General features: G+C 44.4%; 1 long non-coding RNA gene across 1 annotated transcript; it reads right to left on the reverse strand.

The window, feature by feature from the left end:
• Window positions 1-535: 535 nt before the first annotated feature.
• Window positions 536-9088, reverse strand: LOC140707800 (uncharacterized). Its single transcript, XR_012087982.2, has 2 exons — window positions 8937-9088; window positions 536-741 (listed from the first exon to the last, which is right to left on the reverse strand). It is a non-coding gene; the product is annotated as an uncharacterized LOC140707800 (long non-coding RNA).
• Between the last annotated feature and the right edge of the window lie 950 nt (window positions 9089-10038).

Genomic DNA, 10038 nt, shown 5'->3' on the forward strand with positions numbered 1-10038 from the left:
GACCCCACGAATGACTTTTGAACAGGGACATTCTGGGAAAACAAAGCAGAAACTAGCAGGTATGCCTGTTTATCCTCTTCTCCCCTATCAAAAACAGAAAGACCAATGTGTTTTAGGAAAAAAAAGGTGACCAACACAAATGCTGGACAAAACAAATATAATTTTTTCTATCATAAAGATAAATATGATAATGGATAGACACACCATTGGTTTTCGTCCTTTAATATATGGAGCTATATGCCTTTCTCCCAGTGAAATGTTCACATTTTGACAGCTTCTTTAGAAATCACGTCTAGTCTTAGTGTACCTCCAACAACTCAACAATGACCATTAACTACGTGGATGGGTGGGAGGGATGCATGTTATTGTGGAAACCAGAAAGAACAAATCACGTATCTCAGCAAAAGCAATCTTTGTTTCCTGTTCAGTTCCTGAAAGAGAAGTAATGGTATATTTCATCTTAATGCTTCCTTCCTAAATGTACTTTCTCTGAAGCCTGATTGATTTTGATAGCATTAACTTTCAAGTAAACACATTTAGACTGGCAGCTTTATTTAAATTTCAAGTTTCTGATTCATATATAATTTCCAGGTGCTAGCAAAAGCATATCATCTCTCCCCGCCCCCCACCAACACGCACCAACTGGCGAATAAAAGTGGAAAGCTCATGGAGATCCGGCAGTGAGGGTGCTGAGCTGTTTGATCGTGCAGGGGTTCAGCTTTGTTCACCATTCAGCGCCACCTGTAAAGAAAACATGCGTCCAAGCCTACTTATTTGATTTCCATAAAGTCAAAGAGTGGGCAAAAGGAAATTTATCAAGCCCTGTGAGATTGCAAAAACTGGTGGACAGCATGCTGGTAGTTATAATATAGATTTCAGGGTTAGCGGGTGTTATTTTTTAAGGAGCTATGGTGTTCTTAATTAACAGTGTGTCACGATATCCTCCTGAACACACCCAATCTCATCTGATGTTGTCTGCTAAGTAGAGATGTACTGAGTGCTCTTAACATTTCTCATTCTTGATGATTTTCCAAGTCCTGGCACATTGAAACTTCACACCAGGACTTCCTCCTACAACTGTGTGATGACCTTGCTTTCTGGAAGAACAATCACTCAGGCTCACTTTCCTTTTGAAATCCCTCCCCCCATTTCCCACTAGTTATTCAGTGCAATAAAGGTAAAAGTTCCCCTTGACATTTAGTCCAGTCGTGTCCAACTCTAGGGGGTGGTGCTCATCCCCGTTTCCAAGCCATAGAGCCAGCGTTTGTCCATAGACAGTTTCCATGGTCACGTGACCAGCGCGACTAGACACGGAAAGCCATTACCTTCCCACCGTGGTGGTACCTATTTATCTACATGCATTCACATGCTTTCGAACTGCTAGGTTGGCAGGAGCTGGGACAAGCGACAGGAGCTCACTGCATCACATGGATGCAATCTTACGACTGATGGTCTTCTGACCTTGCAGCATAGAGTCTTCTGCGGTTTAACCCACAGCACCACCACGTCCGTTATTCAGTGCAGGAGGCTGCAAAATTCTGAGCAGCCTAATGTCATCCATGGCTTTGTGGAGCTTCGTGCATAGGAAGTGGGGAATCCTCTTCAGGATGAATGAGCACCAGGTACTGCTTGACAATTCTTATTGTAAAGAAATGAACACAAAACTTCTACAAAATCCTATGAAATTCTCCACAAGGTTTTTCAGGAAAATAAATCTTGCACAGAGGAATCTTGTTGTGAAAAGTAAAGAGAAGCATCCCCTCTCCCCATTTCTCTCTGAGAATGAAAGTTTGCAAGATACACATTCCTGTTTCTAAACAGGGTCAAGGGATAAACAAGGATAGCCAGAGAAGGGCTCAGAAAGAAACTGCAAGCAGCTGCATCCATCAGTAATGTGAAACCATATCTATCTGTTTTCATCTCTGATGGGAGCAGGTTTCATGTAAAGCTAATGGATCTTAATTGCTTATTCAAGACAAGCCATCCTGAAATAATTTGGACAGGGAGAGCTCATAACCAGACATGGCAACTGGGAATATATCAAGCTTGAATGGGGTGGAAGATGATGTCAAGAGATGACGAAGACATCAAAAACTTCAGCCTCATGAGTCCTGGTTCAGTTATACCACTCTCCCAGAGTTATATTATTTTATATTTTATTAGGGATCTAGCACTTATACAATCTGCACACAAATTGCATTAAAATGTATGTCTAACGGCACATAGCATTGGAGCCTGATAGCTTGATCTTAATACATTAGGAGGTTATCAGATTCAGGTCACTATTATAAAAAATTCATGCTAATTTCTACAGATGAAGCTGCTCTACAGAGCCCAAGAGTAGTCTGGGATGTTATGTTTTTCTTCCGCTGTTATCTGACTCCTTGATACAATAGCCAGCTTTTACATCCTCACAGCTCATATTGGTAGACTGGGGGAACCACTGTGATAAAAATGTGTGAAGAGAAATAGTGTCACAAAGAGGCTAAAGGATGGAGCATGTGAATCTGAGAGCACCTCCTTCTCAGCCATGAATATACTAGCTGGCTGTAAGCATCATAGTCCTCGACCGCCTCACGACCTGGAAAGTGGGCATAACATCACAAGTATTGCCCTGCCAACATCTCCTTGCTGGTGGTTTTAGGGTCAAAGTTTGAGAGCAGAGTGGTGGCCCTTGTGATGTCACAGGATGGGTCCTTATGATGTCACAGGATTGGTCCTTGTGATGTCACAGAGGTAAAGCAGGCCAAAGTCAGCAAGCTGAACACATGACTCCTTTGAGCTAAGCCACTGAGCCACGGAGCTGGGAATGGGTGGGCATGTTCTTAACAACCACTCACATGCAAAGGGTAAACTTTCTTCTCTTCCAGCAGTAATTTGTTCTGAGATTTGTCCCTCTGCCTGGAGGCCAAGAACAGCACAGCAATTCCCCAAGATGTCAGCCCATGCCCAGGCAACTCTGCAGATGATGGATTTGCCTGCAGAAAATCCTAGTTCCATTTCCCCCCTCTCTCTCCAGGTTATTTGTTATGTTTTTAAAAGAGTAAACAGCTAGAAAGACCATTGTGTAGACCCCCAGAGATGGAGGCTTCTAGAAAAGACTCAGCCAGATGGGCATGAAGGAGCTTGCTCTCTTTCCTCCTTAATCTTGATATGGAACTTCTGGAATTCCATTCCAAAATGTGTCATGCTTTGGAGAAATCCTGGATGTCTGTTAAGCTACCAAGGTACTGGTTATTCTCAACAGATGTGCTAGTCATGCCCGGGAACAGAAGCACATCATCCATTCAGACCGGTAAAACTTTTGACAGTGTGCAGAAAACACAAGAAAACCCCAAACAAGTTATTATTTTGTGCTAGTTACATAGCATCAAACCATTAATAGGAAAATTGGGGACACTTTTTGTTTAGGAATCTGCCTTCTCTACAGGTCGGTGGCACTTCCTTCCTCACTGGACGAGATCACGTTCATTTGCAGTGGAAGGGTTCAGATGATAACCTAAGGTTGTAGCACCACATGAGCATCCAAGAAGACCAGAAGATTTTTGCTGGGGCAGGAAGCCTCCCTTTTATTTACCGACAAATGAAACATGAAGGGAAACAGACAGTGAAGGATGGGTCTCCAATGCCAGTGAGGGGGTAAATCCATTTTGGGTTTAAGTCTGGACCAGAAGTGAACAAGGTACTACATTTTCAGGGTGAAGCTGGGGCATCTCTGACAGTTCAAAGTTCACTCTAGAACTCCTAGAAGTTTCATGGAAGTATTCGTATTCAAATACAAATATTTGAATACGAATTTTGTATTCCAATACGAATACCCGCACACAGCTGGAGTTAACGAGGATCCAGCCCCCTGGGGCTTGACCGTCCACTCATGCGTCCACTGCCACCACCAGCTCAGCTCTTCCTTTCAATCACTCCGAAGTGCCTGGTCGGCCATCCGCTCCCGGCAGAAGGAGGGAAGACAACTCTCCCCGCCAGGCAGACGACTGGCTTGTTGACCTGCCGCTCGAATACAAATACCCCCATCTCTAGTTTCACTGCCTCACTGAAACGCCACGTTCCAGTGGGCATCCATATTGCTTCCTTTCTGCTTGTTTTCTTTCCCACCATAGGATTACTCCGGTTTGGGTATTCTGAGAGATCCACTCCCAGAAAGCAAACTTTTCCATTTTTGACAATATTTTTTAGTGTTCTACCTCGCGCAGCAGCTGCAGAGAGGATTTCTTTTTTCTTTTCTTCCTAAAGTCATTTGGGGACTTGGCAGCCCTGGGGCATGAGTTGTTAAATGTTCCTGTCAGGTCAAAGGGTTGCTTTCTTTTATTTCAGAATTTACAGTAAAAGGACCCGGGTTCCTTTCTTTTCAGAGTGGTGGATAAACTTTTATACGTCCATCAAATTTCCCTGTCCTTGCTGTTGCACTGCAATGACACTCAAACATAAAAAGGAGCGAAAATTCTATCATCCTTCAGGTTCATACATATTTACTTTGATGCACTGTGTCGCTGCAAGTAATTCAAGAGACCACTCAAACGGCAGGAATTGTAAAGCCCCTATTACTGACCATTTCAAAAACTCCTGTTTTTCTTTTCTTTCAAACATATAATAGCATATTCTTTTTCCTGGCTCCCCCCCCTTGCCCTGTACCCCCAAGCGCTCTGCCTCCTGTGGGTCGCTATTGTCCCCAGAGCCGAACCCCTTCATAACACCTGCTCCCTGAGCCATGCGATATCTGCGAGGAATTATGAGACCAATTTTTATGCTGGTAATTAGAAGCCGTCCTGAGCATGATGCTCTTTTCTCTCCTCCGCTGCGCAATGACCCAGCGCGAGTGATCTGCTGCATTTTGGCCTCACATCACTAAGGCCATTAGCTAGGACTATAGTCATCTGTGGACACCCCCCACCCATTTTCTTTGCTGAATACCCAGCAGGAGTTGTTCATAAGCACCAAATGCTTTTCCTAGTGGGTGGCTTTTGATCTTTGCTCATCCCCATTTGGAAACAATTTCCCTTGGGTTACCAATCAGAGAGATAAAGCTTTTGAAAAAGAGTGCCAGTTCTGCCTGTTCGGTCTAGGCAGAGGTTCAAATTCTCTTCTCCTCTCTCTTCGCCCTTCACCTGGCTCACAATTCAGAGAGGGCCTTTTCAACCCATCTCTACACTGTGAGGAATCACAGGGAATTGCCAGGAAGGCAGGCTCTGCCCTGTCTGCATGCTGTTGCAATGGGGCTGGAGGTATAAATTTTAATGTTTCCCTTGCAGAAAGGAGTCCCTTCATTTTGAACACTAGGGAAAGAGCTTCCTGGACGTAGGCTCATTCTCTGACGCTCTCGTCATCCAGATGCAATGAAGAGCACAGGGGTTCAACTGCAAGATGCCTTGTTTCTCTGATAAGCCCCCATCCAAAATTAACTAGGCATGAGCCCGCTTGGCCCCCAGATGAGATTGGTGTATATTCAGAGTGGTACATTAATTCGAGGATCTCTAGGTGAAGCTGTCAAGTGTTGGCCTTGTACACTGTGATGGGCAAAGAATGGAAATCATCATATCACTCATCATGGTAGCGTGTAGTGTTTTGCAACACAATCTACGAAGAGGCTTGTGGCACCTTAACAATGAATGGATTTTATTTGGCACACGGTTTTGTGCTCTGCTCCCCACCTTACCTGAAGTTACCGCTGAAAAACTGGGCTGCATTTCACGAATGCTTACATGGGTGGTGACTAATAACTCCAGTTTTAGGTTTCAGTTTGAACTACACTTCACCGGAGCTCTCCAAGGTGATGGGTCCCAATCTTCAAAATAGGTTCAGGGCCTTGCGTACTTCTTGTCAAGAGCAGATAAAAACCTGGCACGGATTCCTGGCACCCCTGAAATTGGAATCACCACCTGTCGGGGTCTTATGCCAAAGAAAACCCATTCATCTTTAAGCTACCACCAGACACTTTCCTGGTGAGGCTGCAGATGAAAAACACTATTCAGTCACCAGAAAAACAGCAGAAAGCACTGAGGTAAGCTCTCTTTCCTCTGCACACCTTGCTCCGGGTCAAATACAACCGCCTCGGGCTCTTCGGCTTTTCAGAAATGGAAGGCAAAGAACCTCCAAAGGGTTGCACAATCCATAGCAGACGGGCAGTTCAGACTGATTCTTTTGAAACATCTGACCAATAGGCAAGTTGAAGGAAAACGAGTCACAATGAAGTGGAGGAAATACGTTGTTGATTTCAGTGATTGACTCTCTGCATCGCAATTGCCAGCAAGCTGGTGTGAAATAAATATTTGACCTGTTCACCAGCACCTATCATGTCAAACTGGGGGAGTCTTTTCTGTATTTGATATGCAGGCCGACGGACGGAATATATTTAATAGAATACAGACTTTCAGCTATATTTCCTGGGCCTTTTTTGTTTTGACAATAGATTTCCTTGGGGAGACTCCACCAGGCCGGAATGTTTTTGTTGAGCGCATGATGAGGATGATTTCTATCTTAGCTGTTTGCTCCTGAAGCTTCAATTGGCTTGTGGCTCATGCCATCATTTCTATCTGTGCCACCCGGGAGCAAAGCAGGGCTGAGCCGGCATCTGTGACATGCCTGCCCTGCTTTCCTCTGGTGTAATTGGCTTGGTTAGGAGCCACGATAGTGCGACAGGGGAACGATTGTTCATAGTCTCGCCGTTTCCATTGCCTTGCTCAACCCGCCTGGTCGAGCGAGGACAGACTGGAAGGCTTGGATATTTGGATATAATGAAGCAAGAGCTACAGTGAGGGGGGCTGGAATAATCACAGTTCACAAGAGGACCAAGAAGTGTCAGGAAGGGATGAAGAAAAGGTTTTGTGTGAGAAAACAACAAAATGTAGAAGTTTTTTTAAAGCATTTTGTTATTTTACAAAAAGATGGCCATGTTAGGGTATAATACTAACTCCCAAAATGGCCAAAGGCCCAGGGGAACAGACATTGTGGTGAATCCCAACTGTGCCCTGTTTAGAAATGTCGAAAATTAGGTTCCAATTAGCGAGGAAAATCACCCTCTCTTGGGCTTAATTTTGTGCTTCATTTGCTGCACCACTGGCTTGAAAAAAGTCTTCATCTGGCATATCTTAGCCCTTCCCTCATCTGGACCCTTATTTGCCCCTTTTCAGGCTCAATTGCAGAGGGCAAATCTTAGCTCATGGAACAGTATGATGCCTGCAAATCCTGTCACTGGCAGATCTCAGAGATCAGCCAGCCAAGGGGTTCAGCCAGCCTGGTAGGAAATTGAGCAGAACTGAACTCTGGATGTGAAACTTTGGAAAGGTAAAGTGTCTGTCACAAAAAAAGCACATTTCTCTGGGAAATATTGAGGATATGGATGCAGGAGTACTGTATATGGTTAATCAATAAGAGACTCGGGGCCTTAAGGGCAATCCACGGTTAGGGTAGTGAAACCTGAGGCTCAAGACTCTAAAAAGCTTGCTTGCTGCTTATATACTGCCCCATAGTGCTTCAAGCACTCTCTGGGCGGTTTACAAGTTCATTATGCAGGCTGCACATTGCCACCCCCCCCCCAGCAAGCTGGGTACTCATTTTACTAAACTCGGAAGGATAGAAGGCTGAGTCAACCTTGAGCCGGCTACCCGGGATTGAACCCCAGGTCGTGAGCACAGTTTTGGCTGCAGTACAGCAGTTTAACCACTGCGCCACGAGGCTCTTCTACTCTACTCAGTTGCTACATTACTCTAGGCCAGTGTAAATCCAAGATCATCTCCAGACGATCTTGGACTGAAACTCTCAAAAGCCTTCACCATGACCTGTGCTAGCCATGATTTCTGGGAGTTGTAGTCCAAGAACATCTGGGAACCCAAGGTTGGGAGCACTTGGTCTAGGCCATTCCCAACATAATTTACTTTAGGAGATTGTTGTAGAGATCAAATTAATGATGGGGGGGAGGGGGAATGGTTTTACATCATGGCACAGTGGATCAGCTGCAGTACTGCAGCCAAAACCCAGCTCATGACTTGGGTTCAATCCCAAGGAGCCGGCTCAAGCTTCACTCAACCTTTCATCCTTCCAAGGTCAATAAACTGAGCAAACTGGTATGTGTGGAATGTGTAGCCTATATAATTAAATGGTACTCCCCACCCCCTGAGAGTGCCTTAAACTCAATGGGATGGTATATAAGCAGCACTCTTTGCTTTATCATTTGTATCAGCCTGGATGTTGTAGCAGAAGTGGGATGAAATTTTACCAAGTCAGTAGATGTTGGTATAACCAAATCTAAGAAAACTGGGATTTTTGGGGGATCATTCCACCTGGATTTCATAGCACACCTTGATTTCCCTGTGGCTTTGCAAAAACACTAAAGAGCAAAGGAGGTGGTGGTGAAGAAGGTTAACGGTATCATTTCATAGCCTTGTGAATGGATGAATAAATACAATAGCCACCCCATCGTGTGTCTTAAACAGAGTTTATGGCTGTAGCAGCAGCAGCCAAATAAATAAATGCCCTCTTTAGTATGAGGGATATTTAGTAGGAAAAGAAGATTCAGTAATCGGTCCTTTGCTTTTTTTTTTAATCTTGTTCCATATCACTTTACGACCACTCTAGAAGGAAGTATAAAATGCTTTCTAAAAAAAGGAATGGAAGCTGGAGCACATTTCACTGGCCAGTTTCAGATTATGATATTATTATGGGCTGCTATGCAAATGAAAGCCCATGAGTGGCAGACTGACCTTGCAGAAAAGGTGACAAATAAAATATATTCCCCTGCTTTCTGTTGTACAGTCCAACGAAACAGTTGTAAAAATGTAACGGCAGCTATTTTGAGGAATGCAGATATTTGGGCTTCTGAATATGTGGACATAAAAAAGGGTAAAACAGACACTTTCAGGGCTATAGAAAGAACTGATAAGAAAGTAAAACAAAAATAAAAATGCATGGGTGAACTGTTGGGTTACCTGGATAGCTCAGTGGGTTGGAGCACCTCCCAATCACCATGGTGTTTCATGGGAGATGAGCCAGGCTGCGCTGCCTTGCCCAATTTCCAGAATCTCAGGGCACCCTCAAAAGGAGGAAATGGGAAACCACTTCTGGGTATGTGTAGAAAACCCTGGAAAGAGTTGCCATGAGTTAGAATTGAAATGACTATATATAAGATATTGAAATGAACTAAGAAATGCTCTAGGTTTTACATGAGCGATCCAACACCGGACACAATCAAGAAAGAAATGGACTGTCAGATTTCCTTTGATTTAAATTCCTGCACTAAGCAGGGGTTTGGACTTGATGGCCTTAACATCCCCCTTCCAACTCCATTATTCTGTGATTCTACATGTGTCTTAATATGTACCTATATAATGCTGTACACACATGTGTTCACATGTGCCCATGTGCACACAGAGGGATTTCTGCCATCCATCCATCCATCCATCCATCCATCCATCCATCCATCCACCCACCCACCCACCCATCCATCCATCCATCCATCCATCCATCCATCCATCCATCCATCCATCCATCTATCTATCTATCTATCTATCTATCTATCTATCTATCTATCTATCTATCTATCTATCTATCTATCTATCTATCTATCTATCTATCTATCTATCTATCTATCTATCTATCTATCTATCTATCTATCTATCTATCTACCTATCTGTCTATCTATCTGCGCCTGCCTGCCTGCCTGCCTGCCTGCCTGCCTGCCTGCCTGCCTGCCTGCCTGCCTGCCTGCCTGCCTGCCTGTCACATGGCTAATGAATTCACACTGTCCTGTGCAGTGTACAAGCAAGGAAAATCCACACCCACCATCCAGTTGATTCACTTAACATGGATAGCTTTTTCCCTGTCTTGTGGCTGAGGCAGAGGGGGCACACGCACTCACACTGAAATTTGAGGGCAAGAGGCCCCCTCCATCCTGGTCCGTGAGCCCCCAACAATCTTTCTGTCCTCATGAACACAGCAGCATGTATACCAGAGGAGGAGGAGGAAGAGATAGAGAAGAAAGCAGGGTGGGGGAGAGAACTGAGCTCCTCCATGCTCATACATGAGGATGAT

This window comes from Pogona vitticeps, chromosome 5 (genome assembly GCF_051106095.1).
Source record: "Pogona vitticeps strain Pit_001003342236 chromosome 5, PviZW2.1, whole genome shotgun sequence".
NCBI classification, from domain to species: domain Eukaryota; kingdom Metazoa; phylum Chordata; class Lepidosauria; order Squamata; family Agamidae; genus Pogona; species Pogona vitticeps.